The 16,697-nt window shown below is 34.8% G+C and overlaps 1 long non-coding RNA gene across 3 annotated transcripts in view; it reads left to right on the top strand.

Moving 5' to 3' along the window:
• The window catches only part of LOC139037084 (uncharacterized), a 486,748-nt gene extending 475,857 nt beyond the window's left edge, over window positions 1-10,891 (top strand). For all 3 annotated transcript variants that reach the window (XR_011489880.1, XR_011489883.1, XR_011489881.1), the window contains one exon: window positions 10,789-10,891. This is a non-coding gene — a long non-coding RNA (uncharacterized lncRNA). The remainder of the gene's footprint in view (window positions 1-10,788) is intronic.
• The last annotated feature ends 5,806 nt before the right edge of the window (window positions 10,892-16,697 follow it).

Raw genomic sequence — 16,697 nt, 5'->3', positions numbered from 1 at the left:
AGTTTGTTTACACTGTGATATAAGATCTCATTATATTACGGAATGTGTTGTATGGGAAAACCTATTGTCCCAGCAACCATTTATTGAAAACCCTGTGTTTTTCCAAATGATTTGCAATCTATGCCCATTCTGTTGTAAATAAATTACAACTTTTATACACATGGGTCTGCTTTTGGTCTCTTTATCTTGTTCTGTTATTCATCTATCTTTGTACCAGTTTCTCAATGGTTTTTGCTTATTCCTTATTCCTGTAGAGTAGTATTGTCAACTTGAGGTTTTTCTTCAGGAGAATTCTGATTGTCTTCGGTGATTGTTTTTTACTTATAAATTTAAAAAGATCAGCTTGTCATTTCAGCAAAGCATGCTGTGAGGTCTTATGGAATTTTATTTGAATTTATGCATTCACTTGGAAAAAACTGCATCTTTATGATATTAGTATTCCTACCTAAGAATAAGCTATATTAATTTATTCAAACTTTCATGCTATATTTGTATCAGAAGCCTCTTGGTCAAATCTTTCAGGTACCACCTCTTACCCTAGCTGTTGCTCTGGTGACCAGTTTTTGCACAGGTTTGGCTTGGCTTGATACAGGTGCGTTAACACCTTCCTTGGGTTTCTGAGGCACATTTCTCATTTTTTACCCATTGAGAACACTAACATGCATACATATGCACCCGGGAAGTGCAGGGAAATATGGGAGAAGTAACACCTGGTGGGATTACCTTGATCAGTGAAAAGCAAGCACTAAAGGATAAATGCATCCTTCTTGCCGTTTCCCTGCCCAGCTCAACAATGTGGTCTTTCTACCACGTTACGGCTGGACATGAAAACCAGCAGCTTTGCTGCTGAAGGGAGCCTACTTGATTTGGAATTGAGGTTAAAAAACACATGTAGTGACAGTGTCAGCCAAATAGCAAACTATGGAAAAATGAATGGGGAAGACTGCTCCTTTGCTGGCCACAGGTTAGTGTGTCTTGCAATAAGCTGAAATCTGTCAAGCCAGCCAGAAATCTTAAGAAATCTTAAAATGAGAGAGAGATGGAGGGGCTAGTCAAGTTTTTCATATATCCCACACTGCCTTGGATGCTGCACACATAGTGGAGGTCTGAGAGGGTCCAAGTTCACAGTCTCTCGAATGATGGGAAGCTTGTGTGCATGTGTAGGCAAGATCTGAGTAAGCCAGCAGAAAGTAAAACCTGAGTCAAGCCTGAAAACTGCCTGAACTTTGAACTTGTTTCTCAACCCACACATAATTTTACCAGCCAGGGATGAAGGTCTTGCTAGATCAAAGTTTTGGGGCACAACCTCAATCCAATCATTGACTGACCAGTAGGTTATAAAGACACAGGGGTGACCGTTAGAAAGTTAGGCTAAGAAAAAGTAAAACAAGAATTTAAAAAAATAGTCATCAGCAGCCACATATCAAGAGGGTGACGGACTCTACAGATTATGTCCAGGCATGTTAAATAAATTTAAAAAAAACAACAGCAACAAAAGTGCTCACAGGAAAAATAAAATTGCTGAACACTTACTAACATGTCTAAGCTGTTTCATTTTAATAATAATAAGAAAAACAAAATATAAACCATGTAAAGAAACAGGATGACATAATTGGGAAATGATACAAGAATAGAAACTGACTAAATGGACTCAGATGTTTGGTTATAATACAAAAATTAAAATTAAAATAAAATAAATTAAATAAAATAAATTAAAATTAAAATAAATACATTCAAATAATTAAATAAAACCTTGTTTATAGACTTTAGAAAACACATAATCAGGACTCAGCAAAGTTAATATTAATAAGTGAAACAAAAAAGAAAGTTTTAATGTTGTAAGGTATCACAATCATATGGAAAAAATCATTACATTGGTTCAGCAACAGATATAAATGGTAGGAGAATAAATCAGTGAACTTGTAGATTTATTAATAGAAATTATATACTGTGGAGAAGATGGATAAAACAAATTGAAGATAAATGAAAAGAACCTCAGAAATCTATGGAACAACCTCAAAAGAACCATCATATTTTAAGAAGAATAAAGCTCGTAAACAAGATGTAATACAAAAAGGAGTCAGCATCATTTGGTGTCAGCATGATTTTTCATGTGTCAGTCGTTCTTTCTCTTTTATTGCTTAGTATTAATACTATTCCATTGTAAGGATTGATCACAGTTAGTTTAACCAATGACCCATTAATGAACGTTTGAGTTATTTCACATTTTTGAGATTTGTATATTTGGCTGCTGTAAACATTTAGGGCTATTTGGGGGCAGGGAGGAGCAGATGGGTTTTTATTTATATTTGCTAAATATCTAGGAATGGAATGGCTCAATCACATTTAGGTGTATGTTTATAGCTTTAAGAAACTACAAAACCAGTTTTTACTGTTTTTCAAACTTGTTTTTAATCATGGTATGCTCCCAAAGAATGTATGAAACCTGAAATAGCTCCATGTTCTCAGCTATACTTGGGAAAGATTGAGGGCAGGAAAAGAAGGGGACAAGAGAGGATAAGATGGTTGGATGGCATCATCGACTCAATAGACTTGAGTCTGAGCAAACTCCTGGATACAGTGAAGGACAGGGAAGCCTTGTGTGCTGCAGTCCAAGGGGCTGCAAAGAGTCGGACACAGCTGAGCAGCTGACTAACAACACATTTGGCATGGTCGGTCTTTTTCGTTTAAGTCCTTCTAATGCTTGTGTGGTAGTATTTCACTGAAGTTTTAATTTTTATTTCCTTAATCACTAATTATGCGAAAATCACTCTATGTCATAATTTCTTCATCATCTATCTTCTATAGTGAAGTGTCTTTCTGCCATTTTTTAAAAGTTTGGTTATTTGTTATTGAGTTAAAGAATTCTTTATATATTTTGGATACAAACTTTTCATCAAAAATATGTCTTCCAACTATATTCTTCTAGCATGTGACTTGCCTTTTCATTGTGTGACAGTGTCTTTTAAAGTATAAAGATCTATAAATCTGATAAAGTCCAATCTGTTGATCTTTTCCCCCTCTAGTTTGTAGTTTCTATGTTTTATTTGAGAAATCTTTGCATAACCCAAGATCACTGAGATCTTCTACTGAACTTTTCTCCTAGAAGTTTTACAGTTTTAGTTCTTACATGTAGGTCTATGATGCATTTTGAATTACTTCTCGGGGTTGTGTTCTGCCTCTGTTTTGTTGTTTCTCTGGTTTTGAGTAGGTTATTCATAAACATGGACTGATCAGTACTGAGATGAAGGCCTGAAAAGAAATTTCTGAAGATCTCCAGAGATTTTCCTTGCAACTTCTGTCTGATACTTTGTTTTATTGATTCTAGCTGCCGTAGCCTCCCCAAATTGGCCTTGGCCACCTCTTCTCTGTTCCCTCAACTCAGGGAAACTGCTCAGGTCTGTGTGGCTTCTCCCTCCCTATTAAGTAGCCCACAGACTTTCTCTAGGCAGTAAATTGTGGCCACTTTCGGGCATACCTTATTTCTTTCCTTTTTCTCAGGGGTCACGATTTTGTGCTATATTTTTGTCCAGTCCCTAAGAATTGTTTCCAATATTGTTTCCTAATGTTTTCAGTTGTTTAAAATGGAAGGATAAGCCCTGTGACTGAAAGCATTAAGTTCCTAAAAAGGTTCTTATACTTAAGATCTCAACAATCTTAGTGACCGAGGTCCAACAAATATAAGTGAGACAATGAATATAAGAAAATACAATATTAGTGGACTTGTTTACTATAAATAAAATTAGATTTCATAACAGATGAGAAAATTTTTTAAAGTTTCATAGAATCTCTTGAACTTTATGACTAATAGTGACTTGTTTAATAGATAAGAACCTTTATGATTTTCAGTGAAGAGCTTGACACAAGACACAAAGGGAAACATGCATGGAAGATCTGAGTATCAGTAGGATGAGAGAGAAGAAAAGTTTACTTACAGTGGGGTCAGGTGATGTGAGTTCTTGAAGCACTCTGGTGAGGCATTGGTGAAGGAGGGATATTTGTTTTTATCCAAAATCTTAACTATATTCATCTGGCAGTGATGTGGAGAGGTGAAGACAGATTTAGAATAAAGGAGATAAACCAGATGGCTGCTACACTTGAGGCTTATTTGTTAGTGTGAGGTTATATAACAAAACCTAAGAGAAAGGGGACAAGTTTGAAATGTATTAAAAGGTTGGAACAAGAGGATTTAGTAACAAGGTTAGAAGAAGAAGAGTGATTTAACTAATGAATACAGGATGCATTTTGAGGAGAAGGTATTCTATTTTGAATATTCTTTAGCTTCATTTTGAGAATTCAAAACTAACCATGTCAGAGTAAACTGGGAAAAAATAAGAACCGTGTTCAGATCTAGTCATGATGTTATCATAACATACAATTTATGATTATAACATATATATATAAACTTATATAAAGCTTATGTGATTAATGATTCAATTTTCTAATTCAATGGTTTTGTTTATTTTGTACAAATGAGAAAGGCTTCCAGTTTCCAGAACAGAAAATCATAAAAAGAGATTTATCCAAACTGCCCTAAAACATAAAGAACCCTAAAAATACTAGATGTTTTCTTCTAATCTCAGTCATGATCAGGGTTAACTAGAGTCACAAGAACCACTGGCAAATGAAATAGGTGTTTGATTTTTGAGAGTAGGTACCATGGGGCATATTGGGATGGTATTCTCAATGAATATTAATATTAATGGAAATAAAACTTGCATTTGGTTTGCATGCCACATGCAAGGAGAAAAGTCAAAGAGTAAGGAAGCGGGTTGAGATGGCATAAGCAGTTAGGTCTGTTTAAGTGCCAAAGACATTTCTCTTCTTGGAAAAGTCCAGCCTGGTGTCTGATTGCTGAGCTGCAAAGCTAAGGCAGGGGCCTTATGCCCCCTTCATGCATAATGATACCCTTGCCCATTTTCACTTCAGACTTGAATTTTCCTTTTCTTGACATCTTATTAATTTATTCTTCTGGGGAGTCTTTCAAGAAGAAAACTCATCCTGAGGAAAAAAAATCAAGCCAAGTCTAATTGACTAAACTTTCCTAGTGCTCAATGCTGAAAAGCAAACCTTTCAAGTTTTTGCCAATTGGCAGGAGTTTTAATGACAGGCTTCTAGGATCAAAGCAAACCTTTTAACTTCTTTTAACAGTAAATTCACTGGTGACTATTGACATGTAAAACACTCTCCAGGCAGAAACAGAAATCTGAGATCAGTTGAATATTACCAAGTATCCTAAATGGAGGACAATTCAACATGCTCCCCATTAACCAGGAACAAAGCCTCCAGATCCAAGGAGAGAAAAGAGAGCATGTGACTGATGAGGGAATGTTGAAGAGCAAGCACTTTACAAATCTCACGGTTGGGGTGGGATTTAATGGCACAGAGCAGTTTATAGTCATTTATTGAAACACCAATAATTACCAATAAAAAGGAACTACTGTGGAGATGAAACAGGCCTATAATAAATGTGTTTGCTTCCAAAAGGCACTGTTTCCTCTTGCTTTCAAGAGAGAGGACTGAAAAAATTGTTAAGGTTCTGGAAAGTAGAAGGCACACGCTCTATTATCTAGCTCTTACTTTGTCAGTCAAGATGTTGTGTCTTTAATCAAATCACTTATCTCTTCTAGGCCTCTGGTCTTCGATTTTCACTTCAGATTTAAATTTCCTTTTCTTGACATCTGCTATCAAGTGAAGCAACAGATGCTTTCTACCTCTGAAAACAAAAACTTTGCTTTTTTTGTTGGTCTAAGGCTTCTGTAGTTGAGATAAGTGAAGTTTAAAAAAAGGCATTATTTTATGACAGAGTTTATTAAGTTTTAGTAACTGTGGGCCTCTATCCCCAGAAGTATTGGCTTGGTAGATTTAGAATGAAGTTCATTAATTCATATTTTAACCAAGTACTCAAGATGAGCAGTTGATACCTAAATGACATGTTAGCAACAGTTTTTCAGATCAGATTCTTCTTTCTCTCATATTTAGTCTAGCTCCATCAATCATTCTCTTTCGTCTTGAGATTGCAATTAAATTCCCCAAAATGAAACAACAGGGACTATATGCATATGAGAGGTGATGAAGAATCTTGACAGATCTCTGCCTCACTTTCTTGGGCCGGGGGTTGGCAGGCGGGGAGGGTATCCTACAAGCATCAGTTCCCTCTCTCCCATGGACTGTATAAGCAAAAGACTAAGAATGTGAGACTCTTGTGTGTGTGTGTGTGTGTGTGTGTGAGAATCTTTGGATAGTCATATTGGGGATTGGAAGGGAGAATGAAGAGTGAGTTCTTCAAACATACTTAAACTCTATCAGTTTCCTATCACCACCATAACAGATCATCACAAACTTAGTGGCCTAAAACAATACAAATTTATTGTCTTATAGTTCTGTGGTTCAGGAGTTCAAAAAGGGTTTCACTGGCTAGGATTAAGGTGTCAGCAGCGCTGAATTCTTTTTGGGAGAAGTCATTCCTTTGCCTTTTCCAGTTGCTAGAGGTTGCCGGCATTCCACTGCTCACTCTCAAAGCCAGCTAACGTGGGTTGAGACCTTCTTACATCACAGCACTCTGTCTCTTGCACCTCTCTCTTCTAAGTCCATGGACCCTTATGATTACATTATGTTTATCCAGGTAATCCAGGATAGTCTCCTTATTTTAAGATCAGCTAATAATAATTCTAATTCCCCTTTGCCTTTTAATGTAACATATTCACAGGCTCTTGGAATTGGGATGGGGACTTTTTTTAAGGAGGCAAGATTCTGCCAACTACATAAACCAAAATAAGAGTTCTCTCAAAGAATCATTTTTCAAGACTGGGGAATCTGTGAAAAGAGAGACTGGCATCTCTACCCTGGTAACAGTTTTATTTAACCAATCAAGTCTGCCCTGCCTCTCTCAGCAATGGAAAATATTAATAAGTGGGATGACATACTTATTTCAATATTTCAGTATTTTATTTCAATATTCAGATTATATGTATTTAATAGAGAGGAATTATTTACATTGCTCTTCTGTAAAACTATGTATATATATGTGTGCGTGTGTGTGTGTGTGTGTACACACACATATGTACACACACACACTATGTTTTGGAACTTTAATTCATCATAAACAGTGAAATGAACAAAGATCATCCCCCTGCCTAATACCTGGTGGCTTTTGTCTCTGTACAACATCAAAGGTATATTCTGTCTACCTTCTTGCCTTATTTTTAAGTTTTGGATAATGTTTCTGGCAATGTTTTTAAGGACAGAAAAGGAAGAGTCAGAGCTTATTTGAATGGAATAAAAGGGAGAAGCAGCAGTTTTTAACCTCACTGAGTTCAGGTGTGATCAGCAAAAATACAGCAAAGTTTAATATTATGAAGTGATGACAAAATACAGCATAGTTTAGGGCTACATTTCCTGAAATGTAACAAGTGTGCTCTTCTCCAAAATAAATGTCTGTGAAATATGGGGTTGTATTTCTGCACTGCTGACTCCTAAGGTTGGCTTTGTGGCAGGTCATACCAGACTCAGTCAAGTCAGTAATCTAAACTGAGATCTTTCATAATCGTTACTACCCATTCTCTGATAGGGTATAGTCCTTCCAGGAGTACTTCATATGAGTAGAGTGCAAACCCTCAGTATTTGGCCATTAGCTCACTTAAAAATGTCTTGCCTGGTGGATACATTTTGTATTCTGTTTTTACCAACCAGTGTTTAGGTAAATGCTTATTTTTCCTAATTGTCTCCAATTAACATTTCTTTTATTTTGCCTACCACTTTTCATAAACAGTAGATGGCCCAATTTCTGATTTAGGGCTTATGTTACAGTGGACCTTGAATGTGAAAAGCAGTTGAGTGGAAGAAAAATTGCATTTAATGCTACTCAAATATGTCTGCTGAGACTTGGGCACCAGGAGAAAAGTGGGATTGGACTTTGAAAAGTGGAGACTGGTGAATGGTGTTTCATTCCTTCACTCACAGCAGATTTCTGTTTTTATCTCATGTTGACTTCTGTTCTTTAGTTTCTCCCACTATTGTAATTCTTTTGTTCTTCACCTTCTAGCCAAGACAGTCAGACTTTATCATCTTAACTGTCCAGTTTCCTGTGTCTTTAACTTCTTCCTCCCCTTTCAATATTAGTGCCCAGAGAACCCAACTTTGTTTTAGTCAAACTATCATTGTTCTGGAATCATATGGAGGGTGTGTGAAAAGAGAGTGCTGGCCCCTACTCCTAAAGATTCTGATTGAGTACTTCTGGGGTAGGGTCTGAACAAATATGGAATCTAAAAAAGCAGAACTAATTGAAACAGAGTGTAAATCAATTGGAAGCTGAGGTGGGGTAATGGGGAGATGCTAGTCTAAGAGTATAAACTTTGATTTACAAGATGATTTACAAGATTTATATACAAGGGTATAAACTTTGATTTAAAAAATTTGATTTACAAAATGTACAAGATTTGCATTTACAATGTACAGCCTAGTGATTATATTTAATCATACTGTACTATATATGTAAAAGTTTCTATCTAAGGTTGAATAGATTGAATAGATAGGTGAGGATCTTTTATTCATAAACCGCAAAGCCCTTTTGTGAATAATCCTCTATTTTTTAAACTATACCAATATATGTTGTCATCATAAATAATATGTAAAACAATAATGCCACATTTTTGGTAAGCTACATTTTTGATAAGTTTAAAGTTCCAAAAGCCCACCCCGCAAAAGTCAAGACAGGAAATGATATAAAATGTGATTATGTTGTATATAGGCTATAAACTGCAAGAAGAAAAATGTGTTTCTAGAGTTGGTTTTTAGATGCTGTTTTGAAAGGTGATTACTAATTTTCCAGGTTCTACCCTCCAGGCCAATATTCTTAAATATTAATTTCTTGGGGGAAATTCTGTGTTGCTTTATGTACTATTTATTGTTAGGTGAGGACTGACATGAGATATGTATAGCTGCATCTAAGGATGAATTTGAGGTTGAGGGAAATGAAATCCAGGTAATATGGTTCTGTCCCAGAGGTCAAATATTAATGTCCAGAGCAGAAAATGTTTTCCTGAGCCTTTGGCCAATATAAGTGTATACTTCTCTTTAGTTCTTAATATTTAGTGTAATTGACTCTTTTGGGAAACAACTTTCTAGAATTCTTTTGTCAAAGGAGGAGGAGATTCCTTAGCCATTCTAAATGATGTCAAAATAGCATTCTTGAAACATTAAGAAAATTATATAAATTGTGGTTCCCAGTGAGATATGTGTCAAAGTTCGTTTATCATCAGGTCTGTCTGAAAAGATGAGCGGGGGAGATACATTGGTAAACAATTTGTAGTGTAAAAGCTGATGACCAAAACAAAGTGGTCATTTCTACATGGATAAAATAAAAAGTGTTAAATGTGTACAAAAAATAGGTAAATGAGAATATCTAACAATAACCCATGGATATCTTAAGAGAATCTGACAACTGATGGTTTATGTAGCCTTCAATATGCTTAACAACAAAACATCTTTAAGGAACAGAAAGAAGTTTCCTTTCTTTTCTGTTTCTCTTGGTAGCTGAAGATACCTAAGAAATCATTCTAACCATAAAGTAGAGAGGCTTCACAAATCAGCAGAAAGAAAATCAAAAGGACTAGCAGCAGGGAATGTCTCATACTAATCTATTCTGTCTCCAAATTTATCTCCATGGAAAACAGTCTATCTCCTTTTGACACAGGCATTCTGCTCTCCTTGGCTGCTTCTCCCAGTGCTAGCCTTGTTGGTATTTGGAAACGGATAAATCAAAAAGAGCTTAAGTATTCAAATGACTATTTAGCATAATGTCTGCCATAAGTTAAAGGCCATTATGCAACTATTTTATAAATACTGGCAGCACTCACCTAAATGAATTACCTGAGAGGCAAACATAATTTTTCTTCTGGAATATGTAGTATTTGTTTGATTGGCATGACACTCAACTGCTAACATTTCTAGGACACAGGTGTATAGTGGTGTGTGTACATGTGTGTATAAGTGTGTGTGTGACACTGCTAGTTAACTGGACTAGTTAATGATAGACAACACTAGTTAAATGCAGTCTTTAAAACACATTCTGATATTTAAGTATTGTATCATTGTTTTTTTGAACATAGTATTTTTATGTATTTGGAAAATGCAGTGGCCTATGTGCAGTGATTTCAGTGGCTCAAGGAAAGAGCATTTTCTGTTCTCAAACTTTGTCCCTCTGGTACTGATACCTAAATTTTTTTTGTTTTAAAGAAAATTATTTAATTGGAGGATACTTACTTTACAATATTGTGGTGGTTTTTGCCATATATCGACATGAATCACCCATGAGGTGCATATGTGTCCCTCCATCCTGTATTACCTTCCAACCTCCTTCCCCACCCCATCTCTGAAATTTTTATCCTAGAGATAAAATAAGGTATTCCCTATGTAGGGATACAGATTTTAAAGACAATAACTCTAGGAACAGCTATATAACTTCTATTCATTCAGATGAAAATGCCTTTCCTGAGGCTGGGAGAAAGCCAGATGAGCAGAAAATAATGGAAAAACTCTAAGACTATTCAACTTTGCCTACAACTGTTATACTTCTGTCATATGACAAGTATGCATGAAGAATATTGACTAAGTTTCTTAATGCATTAGTAATTGTCTTCTAAAATTTCCCAGTGTATTGTATACATGCTTATATATAGAGAGAGAGAGAAAGAGAGAGAGAGAGCTGACGTGCAGACAGCGTATTTCTATTCTAAAAGTCAAACAGCAATATCCAGCATTAATTTTTTTTTCTAAAAATTCTTTTAGGACTTTAAAGATGCTATAAAGCCAAACAGAAACATCCAAATTTTAAGATATGCTTTCAGAATTTTGAAAATGCTTCTCACTCTCTGCTGGCCTCTGCGTTTCTGGTGAGTATTTGACCTTTTGTCAAAACTCTTTTTGCCAGTATGTCATGCGGGGGTGCACATGTGTGTGTTGCTGCTTTTAAGCTTTATCTTTTTTATCTTTTATGTTCAAAAGCTTGACCGCAATGTGGCTCAGTACAGTTTGTTTATTTATTGTTGTGTTGTCTGTTGAGAATCCATATCTAAAATTTTATCTTTTATAAAATTTAGGAAATTTTTGGCATTCTTTTATGAAATGCATATTTTTTGCCCCATTTTTTTCCCTTCACCACTTAGGACACCAATTATATATATGTAGGAGTATTTGATGTTATCTACTAAGTCGTAAGGTTCTGGTCAGTTTTCTATCATTTTCTCTGTTTTTCTTACTGAGTGATTTCTATTGCTCTGTATTCAAGCTACCTTAAGCTTTCCTATGTCATTAACATTAAAATATCAGTCAATCTAGGAAATTTTTAATTGCAGATGTTACATTTTTCATTCTAGAGTTACATTAGTTTTTTCTGTCATCTTTTCAATTGAGATTTTGTTTTTTTATTCATATATATTTACTTTTTTTTTTGAGGATAGTTATCAAAGACAGTTTAAAATCCTTGTCTCCTAGTTCTAACATCAGATTCATCTTCAGATTGGTCTCATATCATTTTCTTAGATAATTACTCTTTAGGATGTGTTCTATTTTCCTCACTATGCATATGTTTGATAATTTTATATCATATTCTGGACATTGAGAAAATTAATTTACAGATAATATGAATTCTGTTATTTATCTCAAGTGGGTAGTGTTTCTTCTGCTTATCAGGCAGTTGACTTGTTTGGACATGAACTGTTTTGGGGCAGTCACTCCAGTCTAAATTTAGCTATTTGGTATTCAGCTAAGTTGCTTTTAATCTGTTTCTCACATGAGTGGTTCCAGAACCAGTCAGAGATTGGGTATTCAGAATTTGGGAATTCCCTTCTATCTCTCTTATTTTCCTTCAATTCCTCCATTCTCTTCTGTGACTATGATTTCTCCAACAGTGGTTTTCTTATTTGGAGAAGGAAAGGGCAACCCACTCCAGTATTCCTGCCTGGAGAATTCCATGGACAGAGGAGTCTGGAGGGCTACAGTCCATGGGGTCGCAGAGTCAACGTGACGCTTGCCAACTTGTATGTTGCGCCTGCTGAATTGGCCTCAGGTTAAAAACCATGAAAATGAGAATCTAGTTTATTCAGTGTTCCTCCCCAATACAGTTTCTTCAGGTTGCTGATTTTGATTTTATGCCCACATTTTATAGTTGTTTTATGAGGGAGAATTATTCTGGTAGGATTTTACTCTATTCTTACCTGAGGTGGATATCAATAGTTTTTTTTTTTCCCCCGAACTGATTATTAAAATGTTTCTTTTATGTTGTAAGAATGGATTAAGCATATATGTATTGTATCAAATTGATCTGCTAGATAGCATAAAATTGGCACTTAAGATCATGGAGAAATTAGCAAATCTGTAAGTATTTGTCTTTCATAAAAATCAAACATTAAATACCTCTTTAGGTTTAATAACATCTTTTAATATGCTACCATGAAACATCCAGTGTACATTTGTGTAATATGAAAATTTTTCATAATATTTATCATAATATTGCACAGAAATGGCAGTAATCAGTGTCAAGGTAAAGTATACATCAGTTGTCAAACATGATTATAATTATTTCAGTGTTAAATAAAGATAAAGATAAATATTATTTACAAAATGATATTATTACAAAAGCACCTTGATATTCCACAAGGATGAAATTAACTGTATTGAAATTGTGCTTAAAAGAGAAAAACAAATAAAGGAAGAGGAACTTAATTTGGGGTTTAACTGCCTAGGCAATATAAAGAGGTCCCTTGATTACAAAAAGGATACAGTTTTAAAATGCAGAGAGCTTAACATGGGAAAAAACAAAGGATTATTATCCATTAACTTTATGGTTGGATATATTAGGATCTCCTCATGGAGTAGATAGAACAATAAACAAAGACAGGGAAAATAATTTAACTAAGTAACTCTTTGCAGAGGAAGATGCTGTTACCAAAGCTTTGTAAAAGCTCTGCTTATAGAAGAGGGGCTACCCTTTGGGGCAGTGACCAGAGATACCATTCAGACTAGTCAGACCAGAACAGTAGCCTGATAGAGAGGGAGCAGAGGGTAAATATGATCCAATTTTTGTCTTCCAGTCTCTGCTTGTGTGTTCTGTTAGCTGAAACCAATCAGTCTATTGGGGATGCAGCCTACTGGGGTCAGTTTCTTGAGACAAATGGTACTGGGAGGATTAAGGATATATGAGAAATTCTCAATAAATGTTGACATTATTTTTTAAAATGTGAGATTATTAATAATGTTATGATTTTCCTAACTTCAATCCTGAGGCTTTATTTTAAATAAATTAATTGCTATATCAAAATAAGTTGATTTCCTAATAAAGATAGTCTAGTGAAAGTGAAGTCGCTCAGTCTTGTCCAAGTCTTTGCGACCCCATGGACTGTAGCCTACCAGGCTCCTCCGTCCATGGAATTCTCCAGGCAAGAATACTGAAGTGGGTTGCCATTTCCTTCTCCAGGGGATCTTCCCGACCCAGGGATCAAACCCAAGTCTCCCACATTGCAGGCAGACACTAAAGTTCATACCTGATGCCAGTATCTGGGCCACTATGGAGAAGCTGGTGATATTTTAAAGCTGTCAGTATCCTGTTCTTATGATTCTTGATTGTATATTTTAGATATACTTGTGTTTCCTAAATTCTACACAATCTTAGGATTTTTTTCTTCAAACTTAGAATGATCGATTCATAGAAAAACTAAAAATAATTTTTGTCTGGTTGTGAAATAGATAGCTTCTGTTTTAATTCTAAGTGTGGTAGTTTTTTGAAAAATAAATTTAAAAATTTTAGAATAATTACAAATTTATAGAGAAGCTGCAAACGTTGTACAGAGATTTTTTTGTATATTCCTCACCCAGCTTCCCCTAATGTTAAACATTGTACATGACTATGCTACAGTTGTCAAACTAAAAATTAACACTGGTACACCACTGTTAACTACATATTTTATTTGGATTTTTTTCATTTTTCCAGTAACGCCCATGTTAGTTCCAGGATCCACACAAGTATGCTGTGTTTAACTTAAGGCAGATTTATTATTTTTGTTTTACTTATTTCATGTTTGTATTGTGGGGGAAATACATAGAACTACTAATGTGGGGAAAAGGGACCATGCCTTATCAAACAATCTCAATTTCCTAGAGGATTCTGTATTAAACTATCATAAATTTGATGGCTTAAAGTTGAGAAATTTTTATCTGGTTATGCCTAACATGTAATATTGGAAAGCATGGTATAGGTTTTTGTAAGTATTAATCCCAAATTCTTTGGTCTCAATTAGGAAGCCAGTGAAGCCTCAATTCAACTTTTAAAGAATTAAAAAATGTGATTTACATAATTTTATAAACACAAATTCAAGCTAAAAGCTGAAATAGAAGCAGAACTGAATAGTTGCATTCATTTTAAAGGGCATATACAATATTTATAATAGTTCAGTGCCTTCTTTTGCGGTAATTTATTCTTTTGTGATTCAGATATAATTGCTTAATTTCAATATGCTCCAAAATTTAAAATTTGGCAATGGGTGTGATCTAAAAGAAATCATTGTAACTGAAATGAAGTAAATATTAAAACAAGCTTTCCTATAATGCAATGGCAATTAAAAATAAACACATAATCTCTTATTGATGGCATATTTTAAATTTTGTTGTTGTTTAGTTGGTAAGTTGTGTCTGACTCTTTGTGACCCCATGGACTGTAGCCCGCTGATCTCCTACGTCCATGGGATTTCCCAGACAAGAATACTAGAGTGGGTTGCCATTTCCTTCTCCAATTTTATTTTTTTTAACCATATTTTAATTTTTATTGAAGTGATCTAAACTTGGATTCATAAACTGCATTGTTAGGACAGTGTTTAGAGATTTCAGTTTACCATCATTTCATAGACAAAGAACTGAAGTCTAAGGAGATTAGGGGCTGGACCTTCAGGTCCCCTACCTGTCTAATTTTGACCTTCTCTGATTGCAAATATCTTAATTTGGGTAACCTAGATAATAATTCTGTCCTTTGTAGGCCTTACAAAAGGTTTAGGTGATAGGTACTATTGATGAATTGATTATTTGGCTGAAACCTTTATTAAAACCCTAATGCAATGCTATTTAACAGTAAGTGGTTCTATTTTAGTTGATAACTCTGACTTTGGGCTCTAAGAAAACCAGTTTTGAATTCTGGTTCTTTTATTTAGCTGTGTAGAAAAAAAGGATAGTAATAGTACTTGGGAGTAATCCATAGGTAACTCCTGAAAATCCAGAAGTCAATGAACATACACATGTCAGGACATTGCTATTAATAACCATACAGGTATGGTGATGTTGACAAAGGTAAATGATTCAGTGGTCACAAGGAAAGTTTGCACTCAAGTAAAGGCTTAAACTTGGGCAATTCTACATTTGATAGGATATATAATGCCAGTAATTTGAAAAATGAAGTGTTCTTAAGAATTTATTAATCTTATTTTAGAGTAGGAAAATCAATATATATAACATAAAATATGTCAATGAACAGATATGGCAAGTCATAAGTCTTAGATTTTATGCAGTTCAAGTAATGAAGGAAATTTTTGAAAACCTCAATATCGCCAAGTATTTTACTGAAAGAATATCTTTCCTTATTACATTTTGCACGAAGCAAAATGAGACTACTGGGAATTGTGTACAAGAAAAAGATCTGGCCTGCTATAAAATCAGAATGTCTCTACTAACCTTACACAAGGACATTCCTTTTTTTAGCAAGAATATATTGCTCCAGAAATCTCCTAGCTAGAGAATGTTTGAGGGCAGATCATACTAAGTATAGAGAGTAATACTGTCAACATTAACCTAAATAGCTGATTTTAGAACTTGTAAAATAGTACAACATATGGTAGTGACATCACAAGATTTAATCTGTGACCATACATTTTAAAGTAACTGAAGTCACCTTATTTCTTTCTGTAGTCTTTAAATTACCAGGCTAATCACTATAGAGGAAAAGTGTTTTACATTTGGGAGTAATGATGAATGACAAATATGAAAATGATTTGACAGGAAGAACTATCAGAGATAAAACAAACAAATGCTGTTGTAATATCAGGAAACACTGGTATTTAAGAAGTAATCTGTTGCTCAGTGAAATATTTTACTCTGCTCTAAGACACTGCATAAACAGATATCTTGCACCAATTAGAATGCTTATCTATCATTTTTGAAATACCACAGTCTTAGTCCACTGACCTCAAACTCACTCTTTATTTTTCTATTCAATGAAATCTTACTTAAATATGTAACTACATTAAATTTTTAGGCAAAACTAAGCTTTTCAGGAAAAAAAATTCTCATTGAAGAAGATTCAGAAAGTAAAGGCTAAGGCTAGATTTTTAAAAGAGTTAGAAAAGTACATAAGGAAAATTGCTTGATGGAAAGTAGTCATCTTATGTCAGCAAGGGCATAATGCAATTTTTCATTCATTAGTTTATTTAATTGGCTTCCCAAGTGGCTCAGTGGTAAAGAATCCACCTGCCAATGCAGGAAACACAGGTTCGACCCCAGGGACAGGAAGATACTCTGGAGAAGGAAATGTCAACCTATTCCACTATTCTTGCCTGGAGAATCAATGGACAGAGGAGTCTGGGAGGTTTCAGTCTTTGAGGTCATGAACAGTCAGATGCAGATTTATTCAATAAACATTTGTTGATCTCCTACAATAT

The sequence above is a fragment of the Odocoileus virginianus genome, chromosome 2 (assembly GCF_023699985.2).
Source record: "Odocoileus virginianus isolate 20LAN1187 ecotype Illinois chromosome 2, Ovbor_1.2, whole genome shotgun sequence".
In the NCBI taxonomy this organism is placed as follows: domain Eukaryota; kingdom Metazoa; phylum Chordata; class Mammalia; order Artiodactyla; family Cervidae; genus Odocoileus; species Odocoileus virginianus.
The sequence above is the reverse complement of the archived record's forward strand: the minus strand, read 5'-3'. Positions and strand labels throughout refer to the sequence as shown.